The sequence below is a fragment of the Halichoerus grypus genome, chromosome 10 (assembly GCF_964656455.1).
Source record: "Halichoerus grypus chromosome 10, mHalGry1.hap1.1, whole genome shotgun sequence".
Lineage (NCBI taxonomy): Eukaryota > Metazoa > Chordata > Mammalia > Carnivora > Phocidae > Halichoerus > Halichoerus grypus.
The window spans coordinates 35567896-35592692 of record NC_135721.1 but is presented as its reverse complement, the minus strand read 5'-3'; the positions used below and the strand labels follow the sequence as shown (position 1 = coordinate 35592692).

Below are 24797 nucleotides of genomic sequence, written 5' to 3'. Positions count from 1 at the left end.
TGAAGTGAGCTCCCCTTCCACCCCACACTCACATCTCTAGAGCTGCGAGTCTGCCCCTTGCACCAGGAGAGAGTGTCCTAAATCCTACCAGCAGCCTCCACAGGGCCTTCACTCCACCCAGCCAGCCGCCCAGGACTTGAGAGGACTCAGTGTGGCTGAGGAGACCCACCCCAAAAGATGCCTAATTTGGCTCCTTTGAGATTTCAGAAAGACACTCTGTCCAAAACCAACCAACCAACCAACCAAATTGCAAGGGTCAACATCATTGTAGACACTGAAAGTAGAGATGCCTTGGTCACATTTTCAGTGAGTTATAAACTCTCTGACCCTGGGTCTTCCCCATTCTCCTGTACCCTCCTCCTTCTGTACTGAGTTTATAAAAAAAAATTATACATTTGAAAGTTGATTTAAAATTTTAAATATATGAACCACTGCCTTTTACTTTAGCATGCGTAGGAAATTAATTTGTCTACGTTTTCGTTTTTAAAGCTTTACAGACAATTGCAAGTGTTGCAGGAAAAAAAAAAGGTTTTCGTTCTTCTCGAAATAACGTTTTCTAGAAACTTCCGAATTTGCACCAGACAAAATGCCCCAGGGTTTGGGTTTGCTGTTGGCGCCTACAGCTGAGCCTTGTCCTCAAGCAGCCATGACTCAGCGTATTCAAAATAAACTTGAGCGTAGTTCTTCTCTTCAAAGATTCAAAACTCCTCCTTGGCACGCACCCTGTGACGGTTGTGTCACCTCCGTAACATCTGCTCAGCGGTGTCCCAATTCTACTGACTCATGGGGGAACCACAGGCTGCAAATGGCCGCAGAGCGCACACACATGGGGTGGGCTGCTCGTCACCTGCAGAGTGACTCAGCAGCCAGCAGATGCCATCGTGGAAGAGCAGGAAAAAGACAAAAGGGCAGCTTGTCATGAGAAAACACAATGACGTGTTTATTTTATGATTCTGGTGGCATGCTGCTGGTGAGGTGTGAATTATCGGGCTCTCCAATCACGTTCATCAAAATGGAAATCATCGTCTCCTTGGCCAGGCCCCGGGTGCTGTCTGGGGGCCTCGGCAGCCCACAGAAGATCCCCTCCACGCACGTGCTTGTGTCCGCTCCTGCCACCGGAATTCCTCCTGCCACCAGCATCAGGGTCACTGGAGACTGTGCAAAAAGGGAAGTCTCCGCCAGGAACCTAACTGCTGTGCCTGTTCTCAGGCCTTCCCATGATCCTGCCCTGCCAACAGTCCTGCTCCCTGCCTGGGACACAAGCAGCCCATAAGGTGAGGGACCGGGGAGCCTGCCGTCTCAAGCCCACGGTAAAGCCGAACTGACCAGCAGTCTGAGCTCTGGTGCATCTCGAAGGGCAGGGCGATCCGAGTCCTAGGGAACTCTGTCTGTGTGTCATCGTGACCACAGTGAAGGGAGGAAGCACATTTGGGGCAGCTTATCTTTTGAATACACCCAGAGGTGACTGTCAGTGCCATTACCATGCTCATGTAACTGATGTGGTGGCCCAGTCTTCCAGAGGGTCCCCTTCCAAGAATGAGGGGGTTGGCCTTTGGGGAAGGGTAGGGAGCCCAGACATCTGTTATGTGCGAGGCCCAGCAGACTTCCTGTTAGCTCTGAAGAGTGCCTGGGCTGGAGGGAGAGTGAGAGACTCAGGGGCTCAGGGACAGGTGACAGGCGATGTCAGCATCTTCCCAAGGCTGGGAAGTCAGGCCAGGCCCTCTGGAAGTAAGCTTTTTCTCAAAAGATTTTTTTTTTTTTTTTTTTTGAGAAAGAAAGAGGGGGAGAGGGGAGAGCATGAGCTGGGGGGAAGGGCAGCAGGAGAGAGGCAAGCAGACTCCCCGCTGAGCAGGGAGCGCAATGCAGGGCTCCATCCTGGGACCCTGGGATCATGACCTGAGCTGGAGGCTGATGCTTAACTGACGCAGCCACCCAGGCGCCCCGAGAAGGAAGCTTTTGCACTGAGCTTTGAAAGTTGACTCTGAAGATCCCCAGTTTGAATTCTTTTCCTTCTGTCTTTCCCTCAATTTCAGGGTTTCTTCACCTGGCCCATCAGCAGCCCAGGGACTCAGCACTGTCCTCTGATAGCTAAAGCCTCTTGCTCTCTATCCCACCTGGGCCTCCCTCCTTTGCACCATCTCTACCTCTCCCTCATGTGTCCTCACTAAGAGAACTTGCCTTCTAGGGCCCCCACTGCTTGGTTATTGGGGTCATGACCTCTAAGAATCAGATGACTGACTGTTTCTGGGAAAATGTGCTAAAATAAAAACATAAAACAAATATATAATTTGTTTGGGCACCTTGAATCTAGGTTCAGAGCCTCTGGATGCATTAGCCTCTGGCCCATGTACATAATAATAATTCTCTGCATCCGCATGGAGCTTCCTAGCAACAAGTAGGAATGAGCCCTCTGATCAGTCCCTCATTAGGAAGGATCTTCCTTGAGCCTGACCTACTTTTTTTTGAGAATCTAATGAGAGCCACGGATTTTCCCCCCAATAAAATGCACGTATCCCAAAACATCTAAAATCTAGCATTCATTTCTCAGAAGTTTCAGATTCCTCCTGAAACCTATTCATAAAAATCCAACTCTGCTTCTGTTGACATTCAATTAATTATGAGTCTAAGGACCCCATACTCTGATCCCTCTATTTAAATGGTTCCTCCTCCATGGGGTCTCCCCTAAACCACCAGCTGGAAATCCTCTCCCCTTCATTGGTTCTCTCTCCTCACTCTGTGAAGTCAAGGCCATGGGCTCCCAATACCTCTTGCCATGGCACCTGGAGATAGAATCAACATTTAGGTCTCTTCTTCAGTACACTGGACATTTGGGTCTCTCCCACCCAAATGTTAAAGCAGGTTGAGCAGTACATAAGTTGGTTGAATATAAGTTTGCTCATTGGATCAGAAACATAACAGAACTAGGAGAAGGGAAACCGATAAAACTGTGTGAGGGGACACCTAGAAGAATGAGTTTTTAATCTGTGAAGATGGTGCCTGAGAGAGCATATGTGTATCTAATATCAAGGAAATCATGAAAGCTATCAGAAGCACACACTGGGATTTGCTTACCAAAACTGAAAATACTGAAATTAAGAAAGCCTGCAAAAATTGAGAGAGACAGCGTGTTCTATTGGTTTTAACACTAATTTATGTAGTGGGTAAGGGAAACATATGGCCCTCATTATCTTGAGAGGTTATGTAAGTCACAGACACAAATAGGTTCAAGAAAGGTTTAGAGATTGCTGAAAGGAATTAAAGAAGCCCTAAATAAATGTAAAGGCATGCTGTGTTCATGGGTAGGAAGACTTAATGTTGTTAAAATGGCAATACTATCCAAAACAATCTACAGATTCAATGCAGTCCCTATCAAAATTTCAACAACCCTTTTTTCGTAGAAATGAAGAAACCTATTCTCAAATTCATATGGAATCTCAAGGGGTCCCCTAGATCCAAAACAATCTTGAAAAACAAAGACAAAGTTGCATTATTTACAGCCAACATATGGAAGCAGCCCAAGTGTCCATCGGTAGATGAATGGATAAAGAAGATAAAGAAGATGTGGCATACATATACAATGGAATATTACTCTTCCATAAAAAAGAATGAAATCTTGCCATTTTCAATAATGTGGATGAGTCTACAGGGTATTATGCTACGTGAAATAAATCAGACAGAGAAAGACAGATATTGTGTGATTTCACTTACATGTGGAATCTAAAAAACAAAACAAATGTACAAATGAAACAAACCAGAAACAGACTCATAGATGCTGGAAACAAACCGGTGGCTTCCAGAAAGGGGGAGGGGCTGGGGGATGAGCAAAATAGGTGAAGGGGATTCAGAGGCACAAACTTTCAGTTATAAAATAAGTCCTGAGGATGTAATGTTCAGCATAGGGAATATAGCCAATAATATTATAAAAACCTTGCAGATGGTAACTAGACGTATAATGGGAGTCATTTCGTAGTGTGTAAAAATACCAAATCACTATGATATATACCCAAAAGGATACTGCATATCATTCATACTTCAAATAAATAAATAGAAAAACAAAGTTCGATAACTTGTGCTTCTTGATTTCAAAACTTACTACAAAGCTAAAGGAATCCAAACAGTGTGGTACTGGCATAAGAATTGAAACATAAGTCAATGGAACAGAACTGAGAGTCCAGAAATAAACCCACACATCTATGGCCAATTGATTTTTGACAAGCCTGCCAAGTCTGTTTAGTGGGGAAAATAAAATCTCCTCCGTAAATGGTGCTGGGACAAGTAGATTTCCACAGGCAGAAGACTGAAGTTGAACCTCTACCTTATACCATATGCAAAAATTAACTCAAAATGGATCAATGACTTTAATATAAAAGCTAAAACCATAAAATTCTCAGAAAAAAAATACAGAAGTAAACCTTCATGATGTCATATTTGGCAACAGATTATTGGATTTGACAAGAAAGGCATAAGCAACAAAAGAAAAATAGAGTTAGTTTGGACTTCATCAAAATTTAAGACTTTTGTGCATCAAAGGACATTATTTTTTTAAGATTTTATTTTTAAGCAATCTCTACACCCAACGTGGGGCTCGAACTCAACCCAGATCAAGAACCACATGCTCCACCGACTGAGCCAGCCAGTGCCCCAAAGGACATTATTAAGAAAGTAAAAAGACAACCAATAGAATAGGAGAAAATATTTACAAATCATATATGTGATAAGGATTTAATATCCAGAATATATAAACTACTCCTACAACTCAACAACAAAAAGACAAACTCAGTTTAAAAATGTACAAAGGGTCTGAATAGACCTTTCTCCAGAGAAGATATACAAATGGCCAATAAGCACATGAAAAGATGTTCACCATCATTAGTTAGGGAAATGCAAATCAAAACCACAGTGATGAAGGGTTTGGCTTTGGCAACCACAGCCTGGCCCTATGTGGCTCAAGATTCTGCCCGGGATTGACGTCATGGCCATGTGCTTGCTCATCCCCAGCATAGGCTCTGCGCACATCCACAGGTTCACTAATGGAGGCAAGGAAAAAAGGTTTGCCAATTATTCATGTCAGCGGAGCTTGATGGAAAGAGATAGACGCTTCTCTGGAGTTAATCGTTACCATGTGTCAAGGGGTTTGGAGAATATCGATCAAGGAAGCATTTTCCTGATTGACGAAAAATAACTCGGTTATGCTCATCTACCCCTTCTAGAAGGTTATGCACTGTCTTAATGTACTGCATAGTAAAGCCAACGAAAAAGTAAAATCCAAACCAAACCAAATAAGAACCACAGTGACATAGTCTTTCATCCCCAAGTGTTGGAGAGGAAGCAGTGACATTCAAACTCTTGTGTGCCGCTGATGGGAAGGTGGAATGGGGCAGCTGCTGTGGAAAACAGCTTGGTGAGACCTCAAAATGCTAAGCATCAAGTTACCATATGACTCAGCCAATTCCAGTCCTAGGTATAAATCCAAAAGAACTGAAAACAGAGGCTCAAACAGATACTTGAACACCAGTGTTCATCGCAGCATTATTAATAATAGCTGAAAGGTGGGGGCAACCGAGACGTCCATCAACAGATGTCTAGAGAAAGAAAGTGTGGCGTCTACACCCCATGGAATATTATTCAGCCTTACAAAGGAATGACGTGCTGACACGTGCTACCACATGAATGAACCTCGGAAACACGGTGCTAACTGAAACAGACACGAGAGGACAGATACGGTGTGCTTCCACTCAGCTGAGGTGCCTAGCACAGGCAAGTTCAGAGACACAGAAAGTAGAACGATGGTCACCTGGGACAGGGGAGGGGAGGAAAGGGGAGCTATGCTTAAAGGGCACAGAGTTTCCGTTTGAGGTAACGAAAAAGCTTTGGAAATAGATAGGGCGATGGTTGCTCCATGTTGTGAAAGTGCTAAAAGCCACTGAGTTGTATACACTTTTTTTTTTTAAAGAATGATGGAGGGGCGCCTGGGTGGCTCAGTCGTTAAGTGTCTGCCTTCGGCTCAGGTCATGATCCCGGGGTCCTGGGATCAAGCCCCGCGTCGGGCTCCCTGCTCCACAGGAAGCCTGCTTATCCCTCTCCCACTCCCCCTGCTTGTGTTCCCTTTCTCGCTGTCTCTCTCTCTCTCTGTTAAATAAGTAAATAAAATCTTAAAAAAAAAAAAAAAAGAACGATGGAGAGAAATGTGTGGGTGATAGTCTCACCACAGATCATCAGGAACATGGTGGATTGAACCACTGGCCGCTGAAGACCACTGATTGTCCCAGAGCCCCATTCCTCACCAGCATGGGTGACGGCATTCCAGAATGGAGGGCCCTCGCCTCGGCCACGGAGGCGCCCCTGCGATCCCGATGACGAGGCTGAGGGTGGGCCTTGGGCTCCGCGGGGACCCGTCCTGGGGTGCCCACACTGTGCTAGCTGGAGACATTCCTCAGGCAAATTGGAACAGCCAACCCAGAGCTGCTGGCCACTGCTGTGCTTTGGAGCATCAGATTTCTCTCAGGCACCAAATATTCACCCTTTTAAAGGAGTAACAACAACAAAAGAAACCATATTCTATTAATTGACTAGTAAGAAACACTCTCTCATACACACACACACGCACGCACACACGCACGCACACGCACAGGCTCTCCCAAGAGAGACATCAGTTACGGACATTGGCAATGGCTCCCCGCTCCAAAGGAGCACACCATTTGGTGTGCTTGCCAGCCAGAACTCCTCATCTCTTTCTCCACTGGCATGAACACCAGGCTGCTGTCAGGGACCCCATGGAGTTTTCGGGGAGCTCCCTGTAAGCTAGGCAGTGTCCACCCTGGTAGTATTGGGCGAGCAAGAGACTCCAGCTAGCTCAAATGAAAGAATGCAGTGGACGGGGATGAGGGGCTCCGGGAACTGGGGGTGGTGGGGGCCAGGACTGCTCCGGAGGGCTGGGAAAGCCGAAAGTACAACCCTGGTTCGCGGAGGAGGCCGTCTGTCCCACGTCTCAGCTGGACCCGCGGACCCTCCTTCCTGCTTTACTCACTGCAGATGCCACCCCTGGGGAGGGCCTTCCAGCCAGGGTTAGGTCACATACCCTTCTGTGAGTGGCCCAGGGCAAGAAGAGAAAGAGTTGCTTCCCAGAAGTCCCTGGTGGAGGGTGGCGCGTGAGATCGTTCTCTCACCCATACCAAACGCACTGGGGAGAAGTCATCCCCAAAAGGGAACTGAGAACCAACAGGTAGCAGGATCGGATGAGGCCCAGCCAAAAGCCCAGTACACATGTGAAATCAATCCATGCCCGTCCTGATTGAACATCCAAACCCCACCAGACTAAGAAGCTAAGAATCAAGGGTCAGGACCCACATAAGGCTTTGTAAACAGTTCCTCTCCAAGAATCTTAGGGGTGTGTTCGTGCATCTGGAGTGGCTGGTGCCTGACAGAAAATTCGTGGACTTTTAACTTGGGTTGCACAGCCCAAGCTCCGTCGGCTCCCCCCCCCCCCAGAAAAGGATGACCTCGCTGCCTTACTCTCAAGATCTTGGCCACCGTGGGCAGCGGGCTGCAGCCGCAAACCCTCCAACAGAAAGCAGCTCCAGGCCTGTCAGTCGGGGTGTTGGGAGATGTGTCCCCAGGGCAAATGCCCAGAGGGACCCCTCTGGGAGAGACTATGAAGCCCGGTGATGTCACCCCCCTTCTCCCCATGCAGCTGATCATTGGGACATAGAAAGGACGCTCCTGGAATGAGTGACAAGTACGACCTGTTCCTGATCTCAGCAATCTGCCCCATTTGCACTGGTGCCAGGTCAAAGGCAGGGCTGGAGGCCAGGAGGGGGGTCAGGGCCCAGCTGGCAGAGAGGGACACGGGGGGCCCGGGCGGGCGGGGTGTGGGAAGCAGGCCAGGGTCGGGCCGCAACAGCGGGGGCTGAGGTCAGTCACACAGGGAAGAGTTCCAGAGGAGGGGTCAGGCCAGGCCGGCGATCTGGAGAGGGAAAAGAAATCGGCTGACTCCATGCCAGGCCTGTCACCAGAGGAAACATGCCAACCCTAGGGCATGTCCCATTTAGCAGATGAGAACGTGGGCAGAGCACTCATCTTCCCCAAGGCGGGGCATGCAGCCAGTGAGTGGCGGGAGCTAGGGGCTGAGCCCCAGGCGCTCCCGGTCAGATGGAACCCGCAAGGAGGATACGAATGGGGATGGGTGGGGGTGGTAGGGAGATGAGCGACCTTCCTGGGCGTTCGGAATTGAGGGCTGGGTATTACCACCACAGGGGAGAGAAGGGTAGCTGCAAGATCTGAGTATTCATCTCTTCCTTTAACTATCTCCTTCTGCAATGAATGACCGACAACCGCTTCAAAGTGACATTTGCACTTTGACCCCATGACAGCAGGTGTCACCTCCGTGAACTTTGCAGAGGTGACTAGAATTGACGGCTCTTTCACAGCCTTACACAGTTCCTCAGGCAGGAGGGCGCCTCTCCCAGTGCTTTCACACGGGCAAGAAAGTTTGTGCATGTGGCCAGGACGTCAGGAGAGAGTTTCTTAAAGGCCTGCATGCCCAGCACTCGATGCCAGCCCCCGTCCTGCTGCAGACCTGCTCTTTTGGGTTCCTGGACCCAATTCCAACGTATTTGGAGGGGGGGGGGGGCGAAGTGCTTCCTACACAACACCAAGCAATTCTCAGACCACACCAGGGTGTCCCACAAGATTCCCCCTTAAACACACACACACACACACACACACACACACACACTTCAGATGCCAGTCGAAAGGCCAGGTTGTTACCAACTGGCTGTAAATCAGAGGTTCCTAAGACCCCTCCTTGGGTTTGATTCTTTTGCTAGAGCAGTTCCTAGAACTCAGAGAAGCATTTTACCTACTAGATGACTGGCTTATTATAAAAGGATGGAACTCAGGAACAGCCAGATGGAAGAGATGCACAGGGCCAGGTGTGGGGACGGGGCTGGGAGCTTCCCTGTTCTCTCCAGGGGCACCAACCAGCCCATTTCCACCACCTGGAAGCTCTCTGAACCCAGTCCTCTTGGGATTTTATGAAGGCTTCATTACATAGGCATGATTGATTAAATCGTTGGCCATTGGTAATTGATTCAAACTCCAGCCCCTCTCCCCTCCCAGGAGGGTGGCAGAGAGACTGAAAGCTCCCACTCTCTAATCACCTGGTTGGTTCTCCTGGCAACCAGCCCCCTTGGTTAGGTTACCTAAAACCTTTCCAGTAGTCACCTTATTAACATAACAAAGACACATTTATCACTCTTATCGCGGGGAAATTCCAAGGGTGTAGGAGCTCTGGGCCCGGAACAGGGTCTGAGAGGAAAATATATTTATTACAAATCCCAACAGCACACCTCCCCCCAGCACGTTCCCCTGCCGTCCAGTGGGGGAAGGCAGGCAGGGAATGCTGGGCCGAGGGCCTGTGATGGTCCTGCTGCCCCAGCCAGCACCTGGGTAAGGAGTGCAACCCTCTGAGCTTGTCCTCTGCAGAGGCATTTGCTGCAATTTGCGGAGAACATTTTACTGTGATCTCCAGCCTGTTCTGGATTAATGTTTTCTCTCCTGCACTGATGCTCCCCTTTCCCCCGATCACTGAAGTCATGCAAGGATGAAGGTAATTCTGAGTGATGTTATACAGGATCTCAGGCCAGATTAGAGTAGAGCAACATCTGTTATTAAAGTTCCATCCATCATATTTCCTCTCTTGCCTTCTCAACCCAGTGTCTAAAACAAGAACTGAATTAGAACAAAAAAGTTGACACAGTAGCTACTAATAAGAATTACGTTGGGGCGCTTGGCTGGCTCAGTCAGACTCTTGATCTTGAGGTCATGAGTTTGAGCCCCCATTGGGCCTAGAGCTCACTTAAAAAAAAAAAAAGAATTATGTACATATCCTATCCGGGGGACCATGCTGAACTCTTCCCAGGACTGTTCCAGGAGTCTCATCACGACCTTACAAGGAAGGCTCAGTTACTGATTCCATTTAACAGATGAGCAAACTGAGGCTCAGAAAGGGGAGATGAGCAGCACAGGGCAATGAACCTGCAATGTTGGACCCCCTGCCCATGTTCTATTTCAATTGCGTACAATGCTACCACCTCCCTTCAGCCCCCCACCCCTGATCCCAGTGGTCTCTCTAATTAGGAAAGATTTTTCAAATGAGAATAATCAGTATTACTGGGGATATACTTAACCGTCAGACTCCACCCTTGCCCATAATATCCTATTATTCCCAAAGCTCCTGGCATTGCAACCCAGTGCTCTGTTGGCATTAGATAGATGAGTGTGGTAACTATTTCCTTCAAGACAGTCTTCCAAAGAGGATTAGGATTCGTTTACCTGGTTCTCAGTTGGCTAAATAGTTAAAAATTGTGAAAACCAAATATGTATTTGCTGTTTTTTTGCTGAGTGGAATGGGGGGTCGGGGGAAGGAGAGACATTGAGAAAGTTAAAGTGAAAACCCAGCGTGGCATTGTCAATTTCAAGATGAGGCACTAAGGAGACATCCTGTGGGGGGGAAATCACTTCTGATATTGGTTGATGTTACAAATGGAGCGTCATCCATATGAACATCGGGGGAAGAGAACTCCCCAAAACCCGCAGCTACCTGGCTGTGGCCAATTTTTGGTTGTAACCACTAATTACGCTCAGTTTATTCAGGACAGACCGCCTTACTGATCGGGGGTGGGGGAAGAAACTCCACGCTTGCGGTCAAGAGGCCCTCCCTGCGTGTCCAGGACCCCTTCATTTGTGCACTTAGCTGATAGCCAGGCTCCATTTTGGTGTTGAGCCCTTCTGGACAAGCCTAGTCTCCACCCCACCCAAACCAGGTCAGATTTGAGGATTAAAGTTTTCACCTTTTTCCCTCTTAGCACAGTTAAAGAATGATAATAATGATCATAAAACAACCAACCAACATCAAAAGACCTAAGCCTGAACTATGCTGAAGGAAGCTGGCTTTGGGACTCCTGGGTGGCTCAGGTGGCTAAGCGTCTGCCTTCGGCTCAGGTCATGATCTCTGGGTCCCGGGATGGAGCCCCGCATCCGGCTCCCTGCTGAGAAGGGAGCCTGCTTCTCCCTCTGCCTCTGCCCTTCCCCTGCTTGTGCTCCCTCTGTCTCTCTCTCTCTCAAATGAATAAATAAAATCTTTTTTTTTTTTTTTAAAGGGAAGGTGGCTTTGATAACAGCAGAGGGAGTGAGTGGGGGGTAATGCGTTGAGCATTAGATCTCAGGATGGCCCCTGGTCCTCCTCTGAGTCTACTGTAATCTGGGATCTGGCAGTGACCTCCGGAGCTCCTCCACAGGTGGCTCAGAGGACCCAGACCCAGAGCCTCCAGAGCACTTTGGGATGGTCCTCCGGCTTCCCTGGGGTGGGACTGGGACACTCCAACACTGCTGCTATGCTGGGGAGTGCACCCCAGACTTAATAGCTGGCTGGGGCTGACAGTGGCTTGGCATCTGCTTAGCAGAGGTAGGAGGGGAGGTCTGGCCAGGCCCCATACAACCACCCCCCGACACTGGGTCATGAAGGATGGAAGGCCTTGTCTGGAGCTGCCTGCATGTCCCAAGTCACTTCTGTTAAAACCCCAACCTCACTGCCTCTGCTCTTACTGCTACAAACCTTAGCAACACTGAGATGTTGGCACTCCTTCCTCTGACCTTATGAAGGTAGGTGCGGCCTCCCCAAGCCCACCCGGCATCCTTCCCTGCTCTAGAGGGTCCTGGGGCCAGCCCGATGGCCCCCATCACACACTGCCCCAGGGACCACAAGCAGAAAGCTCACTTTTTTGCCTGTTTGGGTGCAGTTGGGATAATTTTTAATACATTCCTTTTTGCTCTTCATCAACTTCAAAATGTATCAAGATGTCCTGAGGGCAAAAGAACCGATTTAACTCTCTGATTAGAAGGAATGCTCTTGGCCTAACGCCTCACTCATTTTGAAATACTGACATTAACCGGGAAAATCACTCAAGCTCTCTTGTTACTTCCTGTGCTTAATTAAGTGGCTCCGCAGGTGACTCAACCCTTTTATTTTTCAGAATGACATCAGACTTATTTTCCATTTTAATAGCCTGGTTACTTCATTGATTTTTTAAAATCCAATTTCACTTTCTAGTGCAATTTTTTAAATCTATTTTTTCCCCCTCCACCCCAGGAAATGCTAACTCCCATAGTGGCTAAACTCCAACTATTACAAATGCCTCTGTTTTGGTTTTTGGTGAGGTTTTTTTGAGTCCAAGGTCCAAAATCAGAATTTGAAGAAGGAATTAGAGGTATAATCCTTACATGCAAATTACCTAAATAATTTCACAAAGTGTTGGAGTTTTTAAGATAATGAACTATCTAGTGTTATTCCTGAGAGGGGTCCCTGCGTCCTGGAGGTGGTGTTGGGGGTCCCTGCAAAACAAAACCCTCCTGTCAATTCAAGGAGGATGATTCCAACCTCAAAAGCTTGTTTTGAGCTCATTTACTACTTATCGGGTGGCTATTTAACATTTATTAATCTGGAGGTTAATTGCCATTGCTGTTTGTTAAAGTCTGTTGTTGGAGGGTAGACTTGAGAATTTCTACATCTTAACACGGTTTGGACTCACAGTCTCAAGAAAAAGCAGTTGCCGATGTTTTGCATGGCAGGTGACATTTATTTATTGTTTATCTTTCCGGGGTGAGGGGCGGATTTAGTTTGTTTCTTTGTTGCCTGGGCGAGCTGAGTGAATTTCATTTTCTGCCGCTGCTGAGGGGTTTTCCTCCATTTAAATGTCATGCCCTGATTCAATTTCCCAAAAAGGGGCCACCCTGGTGAGGACGGGGAGAGCACTCGTTCTGGGCCCAGCCCTGCTCAATCCTCAGCGTTACAGGGGGCCACGTCCACAGAGCCCGTTACAGCAGCCCACGGTGGCCCCAGCCTTCTCCCCCGACAGGAAGGGAACCAGACTGGAGCCAGAGGTGAATATGCAGCCCAGAGGGCTTCTTCCCCTTCCCCAAGGTTCAGTTACAACCAGACAACTTCCCAGGGCCAGGAACGCTGCAGGGCTCAGTGATCTTTTTTTTTAATCCCAGGGAGGAGTCAAAGATACAACGCATGCAGTAGGTGCTCATTACATGTTCATTTTCTTCCTTCTTTAATTAATATTTGCATAATGATACATTGAGGGAATTAACTGGCTGCACAGCTGCAAGAGCACACACTCTGATAATTCGTTTCCCCCGTAAGAAAGATGTCAGCCATTGGCTGTCTACCCTCTTGCTCTTCGGATGTCCTCCTTCCTCTAAAGAACCAACATCCCGTTTGAAGCAAAGCTGCCTCATGATGCCATGGTCTGTCCTTTCAAAAAGTTCTTTCTAACCCATCGGCTGTGATCGAAAATTATACCAGGCACGGGGTGGGGACAAAGACCCGTGAGCTGGATGGCTGCATTTGAGTAGCTAATGATCACCCGGCAGCCGGCCCAGAGAGATGCACATAAGAACCGGTGGATGGTGGGGTGATAGGGAGAGAGGAGCCCAGGTGGTAGGGAATGACCTCTGGGTGAGAGCACCCCAGATTGCTGTCAGCTTCCATAGCTCCAAGCTCCGGCTGCCACTGGGTTCCATGTATGGTTGGTCTCCCGTATTCCCGGGGCCTCAAACCCAGCGAAAAATGGCAGGCCCTTGACCCATGTCCCATACAAACTCTTCTAAAGCAATGTGTGCATGTAACAGACTTGACTTAATGGGGGGGGTGGGGATGCCTGGCTCGTAGAAGGTATTCCACAAATATTGATCAGAAGAATTAGTTGAAGGACTCCAAACTGAACACTGACGTAGATGTCTTTGCTCTTGGATGTCTCCAGCCCTTGCCCTTGAGGATCTTACGCTGGCGGCTTCATCCTGCAACACAGCTCTTCCTACCGGTGCCACAATATGACCTGAGTTTACTCCTTATGGGTCTCAATTTATCCCTGCATTTTTCCAGTCCTGCCTGCTGGGACGGTGTGCTCCATCATCCCATTCCCCCACCCCAAATGCTCCAGGGCTGGGTCTGCGGTGGGAGTCCCTTTTGCCCCAGAGCCTCGTCACCAAGACATGAGGAGGATGGAGTGGCTGGATGGGAAGGAGGTGGTGGGTTTCTCAGAATACTGCTCCGCCTTGGATCGCATCACCTGGGTTTCTCTGCTGGAGTTGATGTTCGGACAGTAGGGGCTGCCTTTTGGCCCAGTTTCGGGACACCAGGTCATTGGGTCATGATCAGGGAAGCTGAGGCCGGCCTCTGATGCATTTGATCTTCCTGGGGCCTCTGTCTCGGGGCCATGTTGCTTTTCCTCCGCCCAGCTAGGTTCGTGCTTGCTGCTCACTTCCTCAAAACTGAGCAATAGTTTTAGGGATTATACATAAGGAGTAAACTTGTAAAGAAAAGCAAGAGAGTGGCTAACATGAAAGTCAGGAGGGCCGTCACCTCTGGTGGAGGGAAGGAGGAAGACACCATTTGGGGGAGGGGCACCATAGGACTCTTCTGTAAGATGCTGTTACTATTTTTAACCTTGGCTGTGGACATTCAAGTGTTCATGTATTTGATTATTCCTTAAATGGCTCTGATACATTTTGTGCACTCTCCTGAATGTGTGATACATTTCCCAAGGTGTGTGGTTTCTTCCACAAGAAACCCCACTTTTAAGAAGCATTCCTGCCCTGGCTACCTGTCCCTGGCCATTTTGCCCGGCTGAGCCAGGTCCAGTGCACATCTGGGGAGTGCCCACATTTGCCATTGTCACCGCCTTCCTGCCTTCCACCACGCCCCAAGCCACATCCTGCACTGGTTTCCAAAACCTGGGACCACTGTTGGACGGCAACATTGTGGACCCTCCGCTATCTTCTACCTTCCTGCCTGTCTGCACAACAGAGAGACTATAAACAAGAATGTGTTGCGGAGAGCTCCCCTCCAGCTGAGCTCTCCCCGTGCTGGTGCATCTGTTCAGGAAGGCGCTGGTGCTTTCTGATCCAGGGCACGTGTGACCATAGCACGCAGGGGGCTGAGTGACAAGGAAGAGCTGGAGCTGAGCTGGCCTACCCAGTTCCATCCCCAGTGATTCTCCCCCCGGCCCCCCACCCCAGTTCCCTAGCTGGGCTTCACTCTCCCCCATGACCTTGACCTTTGTGGCTCTTGGTCATCCCTCCACCACCTGTCAGCTGCAGCTTCCCCGGAACTGTCGCCTGCTCAGGTCCCTCTCTAGCCTTGCCTTTCCCCCACCTGTTAACTTGGTGAGTCCACCTAGAGTCTCCTCTGCAGACATCAATGGCCAGGAAAGGTCTTGGGGAATGCGCATCCAACCTACCATCTCCGACTTCGCACGACTGGCTACAGGGCTGGTGCCAAGGGTATTTCCTTCATGGCCCTTTGGACTCAGGAGCTGCTATTGATTCTACTGGCAGACACATGCCCCTTTGAAGTGTTTGTCTACAAGGTAGGCATATTGAACCAAAACGAACGTGGGGGCCGTCGGGAGGGGTGCAATGACTATCTGCTGGTTGCAGCAAGTGCTTACTTTAGCAAACATTTGGAGACAGTCTAACTAGCATAGCTGTCCTGTGTGTCCACGGGTCTGTAGTGAGGATCCAACCAGTCAGGACAGGGCAGGGGCTTTCCATTCAAAGATGCTCTCCAGGGCCATCCTTCTCCCCTCCTCCGAGTGAGGCAGCGCAGTGTGAACACCGCAGACGGGCCTGGATGCCCTTCCTGCCCCAGGCACTCACTGAGGCAAGTTCCTTAGTCTGTCTGAGCCTCCGTTTCCTCCAGCATTGGGTGGAGTGATAATTTCTTCTCTGTGGGGTTGATGGGGGCTTAAATGAGATAATGGGGGTAAGCTGCCAGCAGGGTGCCTGGCACTCTCCTGGCTCTCAGTACCTGCTGGTTCCTTTCTCCTTCCTTCTACCTTCCTTCCTTTGCTTCAAGGAGTACTTAACTCTGGAAAGTAGTATTAGGCTACTTCAAAGAACAGCCAGAATTGGCCAGTGTCTCCCTTGATCCCTGGAACCAGGTAGTCCGTGGCCCAGGATCCCAGTCCAGCCCCTCACTCAGCGACCCCACTGAGAGGGGACTCCCCGCTCCGAGGAAGCTCTACCCCAGGGCAGCGCTCTCTACCCAGCACCCCTGCCTCCTGCCAAGAGCCCCTCCTGAGGCCCGAAACCATAGCAGGTGAGAGTCAGGGGCCCACCAGCCTGAGCCCTGCATTTTGCAGAGAGAGAAACAGACCAGAGAGGGCAGCCGATCTGCCCCGAGTTGCCCAGCTTTTCAGCAAGGGAACCCAGGACGGAATCCACACAGCTCCACCTTTCACCACACTGCCACCCTGTGAACAAAAGACTACGGAGAGAGCCTGTTGGCGGGAAAGCAGAGGGATCCCAGAAAGGTGCTGGGGGCGCTGGGCATGTGGCCACCCAGCTGGTGGCGTGCGGCATGCAGCGCTCGGCTGAAATGCGGCCCCCCGTGGGCCCAGGTGCCCTTCCCCACCAAGCAAGAGTCAGAGGTGTCATTGTTGGGTCCTGGTTTTCTGCAAAGCTTGAGAGAGGGGGAAATGTTCGCTTGCCTCACATAGACAGACAGAACTCAAGCGGGGAGATCCCGACGGCGTGGGAGCCCGGGTGGCCGGCCTGCCGCTGTCCTGTCTGCCGGCCGCGGGGAGGGCGGCTTCCCTCCTCGCACTGGCCACCGGCTGCTGCGCCCCCACTACCTTGACCTTGGCCTTGGCAGTCGGGTGCACTTCCCTGGGCTCTGGAGCTCCTCCCACGGTGACCTCCACAGGCATGGAGGCCACCCCCTGGGAGAGAACAGCCCCCCTCCGGGGAGGTTGGAGACCCCGAGAATCACGCGCGCTCGGACTCGCGCCGGAAGCCAGCTGTCCCCGGGCCGCCCGGTGCGGCCTCCCTCGCAGGAGCCTGGTGCCGCGCCTGGTACCCGGCCGGCGGCTTCTCCCGGTGAGTGTGTCTCCGTGGGAGGCACTGCTGCTTGCTCAGGGTCTAGGAGGCTAAGAGAGGATTCGTCAATTGCCCGAGGTCACGCGGCACGTCGGGGGCTGTGCTCACAGCATTTCAGGCCCGATTCAGCGTTCGGTCAACACCGTTTCCTGAAGCACGTACTGTGCCAGGCACCGTGTTGGGGCGAAAGGTACAGTCAAGCGTAAAATAGCCCGTCCCTTGCCCTTCTAGAGCACACAGTCTATTCCAGCAACAAAGATTAAACAAATAAGTAGGAATTCAGTTATCTACAGTGGTAAGAGAACGGGTGCCTGGCTGAGGGGAGGGTTCTCCCAGGAGGTGGTGTTTAAGGGGGAGTAGCGTCGGCCACTGGGGAAGGGAGAAGAGTGTGTCTGGGGAGGGAACGGCACAAAGGCCCTGAGGAGGCCCGCATGGCTGGAGCAGGGGAGAAGGGCAGGGGGATCAGAGATGAGGCGTCCAGGGGACCAGTCTTTTGTCCCTCGGGTGATGCTTCTTGTGCCTTGCTTCAGAAATCCCTCCTTCCTCACGATGAGGTCTTAAAGATACTTCTGTTACAGTTGGAAAGTTTCCTTTTTACATTCGGGTCTTTAATTCACGTGGAATTTGTCTCTGACCCTGCATCAAGCCCAGCTCCCGACTGCTTGCCTGTGTGGCTCAGAGCAGATCGGGTCCCCGGTCCCCCGCCCCACCCCGACCCCGGCCAGTGAGAAGGTTACATTAGATCATCTCTGAGGCTTCCACCTGTGACCAGTGATGCTTCTGCCGGCGTGGTGATGAAATCACTCCACGGATTCCCATGTGCCCTGTGAAAACACGGCCACGTGGGCACGGGGCTGCCTGCCTGGCCCACTGTGCTTTTTTCTCCTCCAGAAGTAGAACACAGCACCTCAAGGCAGGTTTCCCAAGACCCACTTCCTGGCCAGAACTTCACTTTGACTCCTTCTTTTTTGATGTTTTCGTTATATTACATGACCAAGGCGAGGATGGAAGGAGAAGACTCTGTAACTCGAGCTGTTATCAAAACCATAGATCCAACTAGACTGGCATCTCTGGAAAGGCCACACTGCAAGATGGTTAAGTCTGTGAAAATCTTTCAAACCTGCCTTGAAGGAGTTTCCGAGAGGTGCCACCGCACGGCAGGTCAGTGGGCATCCAGGTGGAAACGTGTCTCTGGAAGCAAGTGGCTGCTTATGAAAACAAACGTACACACAAATAAACAGCCAGTCTGCAGTTTTCAAACTGTTGTAACAACGCAGAGGGTGGGAGACTCTGTGTCAGGCCCGTTGGTGGGGGCTGACTCTGCCCGGTGGTAACAGCATAGGGGAGGAGTCCCTGCAGACCCCACAGGGTGGGAGGGTCTGAGAGAGAGGACGTGATGGTCATGGGAGGTGGTGCAGGTAGGGAAATTCAGCCCAAGCTCATTTAAGGAAAAACGTGTGCAGATGATCATCCTACGGGGGTAAGCAGGTGTGGTGTCTTACAGGATACAAGGGTGAAAGAGACTGAGAGGACATCAGAAAAGAAAGCCTTCTATCCGTTGGGTCCCAGGTCTTGCAAGGCATAAGCCAGCTGTCTGTCCCATTGACAAATTCCTCAGAAGAGGGAATCTAATTGGCTTGAGGTCTGTGATGGTTAATCTTTTGTCAACTGGACTGGGCCATGGAGTGTCCTGATATTTGAGCAAACATTACTTTGCATGGGGTGTTTCTGCAGGGGCATTTTTGGATGACTTTAACATTTAAGTGGATAGACTGAGTAAGAAGCATTCTTCTTCCTAAAGTGGGTGGGCCTCATTCGATCAGTTGAAGGCATGACTAGAACAAAAAGGCTGACCTTTTCTTGAATAAGAGGGAATTCCTCTTCTTTGATTGCATTTGAGTTGGGACATTGGTCTTCTTCTGCCTTCAGACTCTGGCTGAAACCTCAGCTCTTCTTGGGGCTCAAGGCTACTGGCTTTCACACTGGAACTCACACCAGCAACACTCCTGGTCCTCAGGCTTTCGGACTCAGAGTGGAACGATGCCTTTGGCTCTCCTGCATGTCCAGCTTGCCACCTGCAGTTCTTGGGACTTCTCAGCCTTCATAATTGTGCAAGCCGCTGTGTGTGTGTGTGTGTGTGTGTGTGTGTGTGTGTGTCCTACTGGCCCTGTTTTCCTGGAGAACCTGACAAATGCAAGATCCCTGAGGCATCTCTGTAAAGGAAGAGGCAATTCCCAGGCAAGGGGACGCCGTGAAGCCAGCAGACACCCGAATGGGTCTACAGTGGCCATGTCACCCCAGGAACAGCAGGAGGTCTCCTCCTCTATGTTCCAGGAACATGTTGCCTGTACATCCATGTAACTGTGTGTGTGTGTGTGTGTGTGTGTGTGTGTACAACGTCTCACTCCATAAGGCTCATGGTTCAGGCTTGGATAGTCCTTAAGCCTTTGCATGTTGAGGCTTCACCCAACACTTGCCTGTGGATAATGCTCAAGCGTGGCTTTGGGTGAGTTGGGACTGAGTGGCAGCCAGAGGCTCCCAAGCCACTCTGACTAGTGATGCCGGAAAGGGCCTGCGCCTCCGATATCCCCCACCTTGGGACACATGCAGAAGCCACATCATTCACCCTTGCTTCAAGTTAAAGCATTGCAGGGTCCCCAGGGCCCCCCCCAGGCAGCTTGTGCCGTGTCGGGAGGGGGCTACCCACCCGGACAGAGCAAGACTCCCAGGCAAGCTTCCTCTGAGCCTGGCATCTGGGCGTGTTGCTGCCACTTCCAAATGGTTTTACAACTTGTAGGAACCTAGGGGCCACGCCAGGACTGTGATGTTCCCTTTCATGCAAGATTGACCTGTGGATGAGTAACGCCGGCAGAACCCCAGGGCAGCATCCGTTAGCAGTGGGCGTACCCCAGCGAGCCGGTGCTCGCCTTGCACGGCCCCTGGACTGCAGCATTCCCTCTGTTCCCTGATTTCTAGAACTCCTGGTTCAGAGCCCCGAGCCATCTCAACCTCAGCAGGAGGAGGTGTCAGCAGGAAGCAAGGACAGGACACTCAGCGTTCCTGCCCTGCCCGCGCCTCCGAAGGCAGCGACAGTAGTCCTGCCCCAGGCCCCAGTGAGCCCCTCAGCCTGGGGCCCTCCTGCTTTGGGGCCTTCCCTCATTCCGTTTCCTCTAATGCAAGTCTGCCTCTTTCTCCCATCAGTGTGTCTCCACCTTCAGTGAATTACTGAAGGATGAACAGCTAGGTGTGGACCCTGAGGCTACCCGGGTCATGCATTTGCTGTCTCTGATCTTACAGTTCTGGATGTCTTCAGACTCCATCCACCTTAGCCCCATAGCCATAGAGTTTTAAAGCCTGAAGGTCATCTGGTGATGTCTGAGCTGCTCCCTTGACAAAAGGAGAAGTTCTAGAGGAACACACACAGAGGCAGCAGTGAGGGGCCAGAGACACTTGGAGCATCCCCCGTACCTCCTCACCACGGTGTTTCCCCCCCATGGAGCTGCGTCTCATGACCAGGAACCAGTCACCCTCATGTCCCTTCCCAGCACTGCCATGAGCAACACGCTGCTGCACAGCCTCACACTGTCTATACGGGGGTGACCAGTGTCCTCCCAGATCCATGTCCACCCAGAACCTCAAAATGCAACCTCATTTGGAAATAGGGTCTTTGCAGATGTACTTAGTTGAGATGAGGCCATACTGGAGTAGGGTGGGCCCTAATTCGTCGATTGGGTTCTCTAGGAGAAAATAGACCCAGCAACACACACACACACACACACAGAGTCATGTGAGGACAGAAGCAGAGACTGCAGTGCTGTGGCCATAAGCCAAGGACTGCTGGGAACCACCAGAAGCTGGACGAGGTGAAGGAGGATGCTCCATTAGGGCCATCAGAGAGAAATTACAGCCTCACCAGCCCCCCTGCAAGATCCCCCCAGTGCCCATAGTGCCTCCTGCACTATCATTTACTGAAGACTTTTTTTTAACTGATCTTAAATTAATTCACTTTTTTCCCCATAACTTTGGCTCATCCAAGTAATACACCATCGTTAAAATTATGGGCTTTGTGGGGTACCTGGGTGGCTTACTCAGTTAAAAGCCCGACTCGATCTCAGCTCAGGTCTTGATCTCAGGGTCATGAGTTTGAGCCCTGCATTGGGCTCCACTGGGTGTGGAGCCTACTTAAAAAAAAATATGAGCTTTATTTGATGTATTTGTGATGTTTATGTGACAAGTGTCCTATATTAATTCATGTGCTATATATTTGTCTATTTTGGTATACATAGGATATGATTTACTATGCTAACCATTTTTAAGTGTACAGTTTAAGGCCCACAATCCCTATTTAATTTTTTTTATCTTTTTTTAAGTTTATTTATTTATTTTTTTGTAATCTCTACACCCAGTGTGGGGCTCAAACTCATGACCCCAAGATCAAGAGTTGTATGCTCTTCCAACTGAGCCAGCCAGGCGCCCCCCCTAGTGAATTTTAAAATGCTGATATTGAGTAAGGCTTGGATAGGTTGAGAAAATTCATCTCTGCTTAGAGGGATTTTAAGGGGATGGATGGAGACTAGAACCCAGGCTGCTTGATTCCAAAGCTGTATTTGTCGTAACGACAATAATAACCAGAGGAAGAAGAAGAACAACGACAGTTAACATTTATGGAGACTTTACTATGTGCCAGGCATTGTTCTAAGTACTTTAAACATGATATGTATTTATAATCTCATAGTCAAATACCTATACCCTCCAATAGATATAATTCACTTACATTTATACATATAATGTCGTATATATGAGTGTGTATACGTCTATGTACACACATAGAAAACCTCACTTAATCCTTAGGTCAACCCTGTGAGGTGGGTACTGTTTTCATCCCCATTTCACAGATGAGGAAACCGGCCCAGAGAGCTGAGCTGCCCAAGGCCATGCGCCAGTTCGGGGAGCTGGGAATGTAGCCCAGACTGCTCGGCTCAGGGAGGCCGCTCAAGCCTCCCTCTGCCGTGGGCTCAGGCAGGCAGACTGATGGCGGTCTCTCCTGAGACCTGCCCTGGCACTCACCTCAAACAGGGAGGCAAAGAGACCGGTCATAGTGTGTCATGCGAATGACTTTGGTCCCTGTCACCCCCCGGGAAGCCTGAGGCAATCCTATCTTGGCCTGGGCCTGGGCCAGGCAGAAAGGGACATGCACATGCCTCCAGGGGCCCTAGTTGCTCCCGTGGGTGACAAACAGTGTGCATCTGTTCACCTGGTGTGTATGGAAGGGCAGTCAGTGACCATGACCTTGAGGAGAAAATGGCCCCTTGGGGACTGACCCTGTGACCCACAGCTCATCGTCACCGAGGTGCTTCCCCAAAATGGGCCCTCATGTAAATTAAGAACCAGTCAGACACTTGGAAGGAGCAGGTCTGTGAGTGGCCTGGGAGGGCTGAGGGATGGTCCGCTCCCAGGGGCTTCCTTTCTCGGGAATGAGGAAGAAGGCAATGGGCAGGACCCGGCTGAGTGCAGGCCCGTGCTCTCTGCGGCCCCAGCCTGGCTGGCCTGCGGCAGGGCACTGCCCGCGTGGCCTCCTGTGAGCTGGTGACCGCTTATGAGCTGTGCACCTGGGGTTGGGGCCCGGGGCGTGCCTTTCTGGATGGTTCTGGAGAGCCTCCTTCTCAAGGCCCCTATCTGTTACCTTTCAGCCACATCAGCACATGAGGTTTCTGGTTTTATGTATTTATTTTCTGGTTCTGGCTCCTGGCCTGCATTTCTGTTCACAAAAAGAGCTAGCGTGCCGGGTTTCTAGAGCCATGTGCCTGGCAGCACTCAGGAAAATAAAATGATAGCCTAGGAGCGGGGTCCTTGTGCTCGCAGCTCGCTCTTGTGGCATGGGGGAGCAGTCTGTCACCGGGGGGGGGGGGGGGGAGGACAGTCCCACAGCATTACCTTTCCCCCTGAAGGCAATGTTGCAGTCATTTGGGGGTGGATTTGTGCTGCTTTTACAAAAACCTTCTATTTTAGTTGGACCTTTTTTTTTTTTGAAAGATTTTAGTTATTTACCTGAGAGAGAGAGAGAGCGGGGTGTGAGGGGAGGAGCAGAGGGGGAGGGAGAGGAACAAGCTGACTCTGAGCTGAGCATGGGGCTCAATATAGGCTCAATGCAGGGCTCCATGTGGGGTTTGATCCCAGGACCCTGAGATCATGACCTGAGCCGAAGGCAGACGCTTAACCGACTGAGCCACCCAGGCGCCCAGGCACACACATTCTTATACACACACACACGTATACACATGCCCCGGGCACATGAACATACACACGTACACTTGGGCACACGTTCACACACTAGCAAACATACATTCATACATATATACATACACGCACAAACACTCACGCATAGACACACATATACAAGCATAAATACTCAGGGGCGCCTGGGAGGCTGGACACCCGACTCTTGGTTTCAGCTCAGGTCATGATCTTGGGCTCATGAGATGGAGCCCCACAGTAGGCTCTGCACTCAGCGGAGAGTCTGCTTGAGATTCTCTCTCTCCCTCTCCCTCTGCCCCTCCCCTCACTCATGTACTCTCTCTCTCTCTAAAATAAATAAATAAACCAGACGCATTTACTCATGCACACACATACACACCAACAGTGTCTGGCCAATACCTAGGGTTGGCTTTGCTAAGAGAAACAGACCTGTGTCCATCATCTCCTCTTATTCCCCCACTGGGCACCAAGGGACATGGCCCAGGGCAGCCTTGGAACGACAGAGTCCCCAGGCAGGTGATTTCCCGGTCAGGAGCTCAGCGTGGAGGACGGCCCAATCATACCTGCCGGTCTTGGGCCCTGTGTCGCATAGTCTCAGCACGCTGCAGCAAATCCTCGGGTGAGGCATGCCTATCGGCAAGGAAGCCACTCGTCCTCCCTTATTGCCCTGCGACTCACCTGACACCTCTGGCCACAGGAGGACTTCGACTCCGACTGGCACTCCCAGAGCCTCCCTCTCCTGCTGCAGGACCTGGCATGAGGGACTGGTACAGAAGGCCGGGGCCTTCTGTCCTTGGTCAGAGAGAATCCCAAGGGTGAGTTTTAAGCCTTTAAATGAGGGTAAAGGAGACGTGACTAGCTTTCACTTGAGAATGAAAGATACCTGGCAGGGGTAACAGAATGAAGGTCTGAGGTGTGACCACTGGTCGGCTGAGCTCAAATGAAGTGGGTCTGTCTTAAGAATTATAGAATCAGGGGCACTTGGGTGGCTCAGTCGGTTAAGTGTCTGACTCTTGATTTCAGCTCAGATCATGATCTCAGGGTCATTAGATCAAGCCCTGCGTTGGCCTCTGTGTGGAGCCTGCTTAAGATTCTCTCTCCCTTTCTCTCTGCCCCCCCCCCACGCCACCCACCCCGCTCGAGATCTCTCTCTCTCAAAAAAAAAAAAAAAAAAGAATTATAGAATCAAATTGCAATTCTTGGTTTTTCTGTTGCTGCTGCTTCTCAAGGAATTGCTTCTGGTCTGGTCTTCGGTGATCCTGCGGCTGAATTGTCCAGGGAAAAATGTCTACATCTGTTGGAAACTTTTCTGTTACCAATGAAAGGGGACTCAATTGGCCCCTATAATTAACAGGGATCAGGGGCACTGATCCAGATCCAATCTCTCCACCCACATTGAGGCCTTCTTCTGGCTCCATCCAGGGATTAGGCCCCAGGCCCCACCTTCCCAGTTCAGGTCTGGGCTCATCTGGGGGGTTAGGAAGACTTCTAAGAGGAGGGGGCATGTATCTGAGATCAAAGCCTTGACAGGAGTTGGCCAGGTCTGACGGTGGGACCCACACACCAAGCTACAGCATTCGAACTTGGGAGTCCTTTCA

The 24797-nt window shown here is 50.6% G+C and overlaps 1 pseudogene across 28 annotated transcripts in view; it reads left to right on the top strand.

Annotated features, from left to right (window-relative positions):
- The window catches only part of LOC118544625 (NADH dehydrogenase [ubiquinone] 1 alpha subcomplex subunit 1 pseudogene), a 297076-nt pseudogene that overhangs the window by 158979 nt on the left and 113300 nt on the right, over window positions 1-24797 (top strand). For 2 of the 28 annotated variants that reach the window (XR_013441705.1, XR_013441703.1), the window contains exon 3: window positions 17943-18105. The exons of 22 other annotated variants lie outside the window; for them this stretch is intronic. The product of XR_013441705.1 is annotated as an NADH dehydrogenase [ubiquinone] 1 alpha subcomplex subunit 1 pseudogene, transcript variant X22 (transcript). Of the gene's footprint in view, window positions 1-489; window positions 6678-17942; window positions 18199-18873; window positions 19006-24797 lie in introns of those variants that run through there. 4 more of the 28 variants (XR_013441704.1, XR_004921678.2, XR_013441685.1 and 1 more) reach the window with 4 other exon arrangements.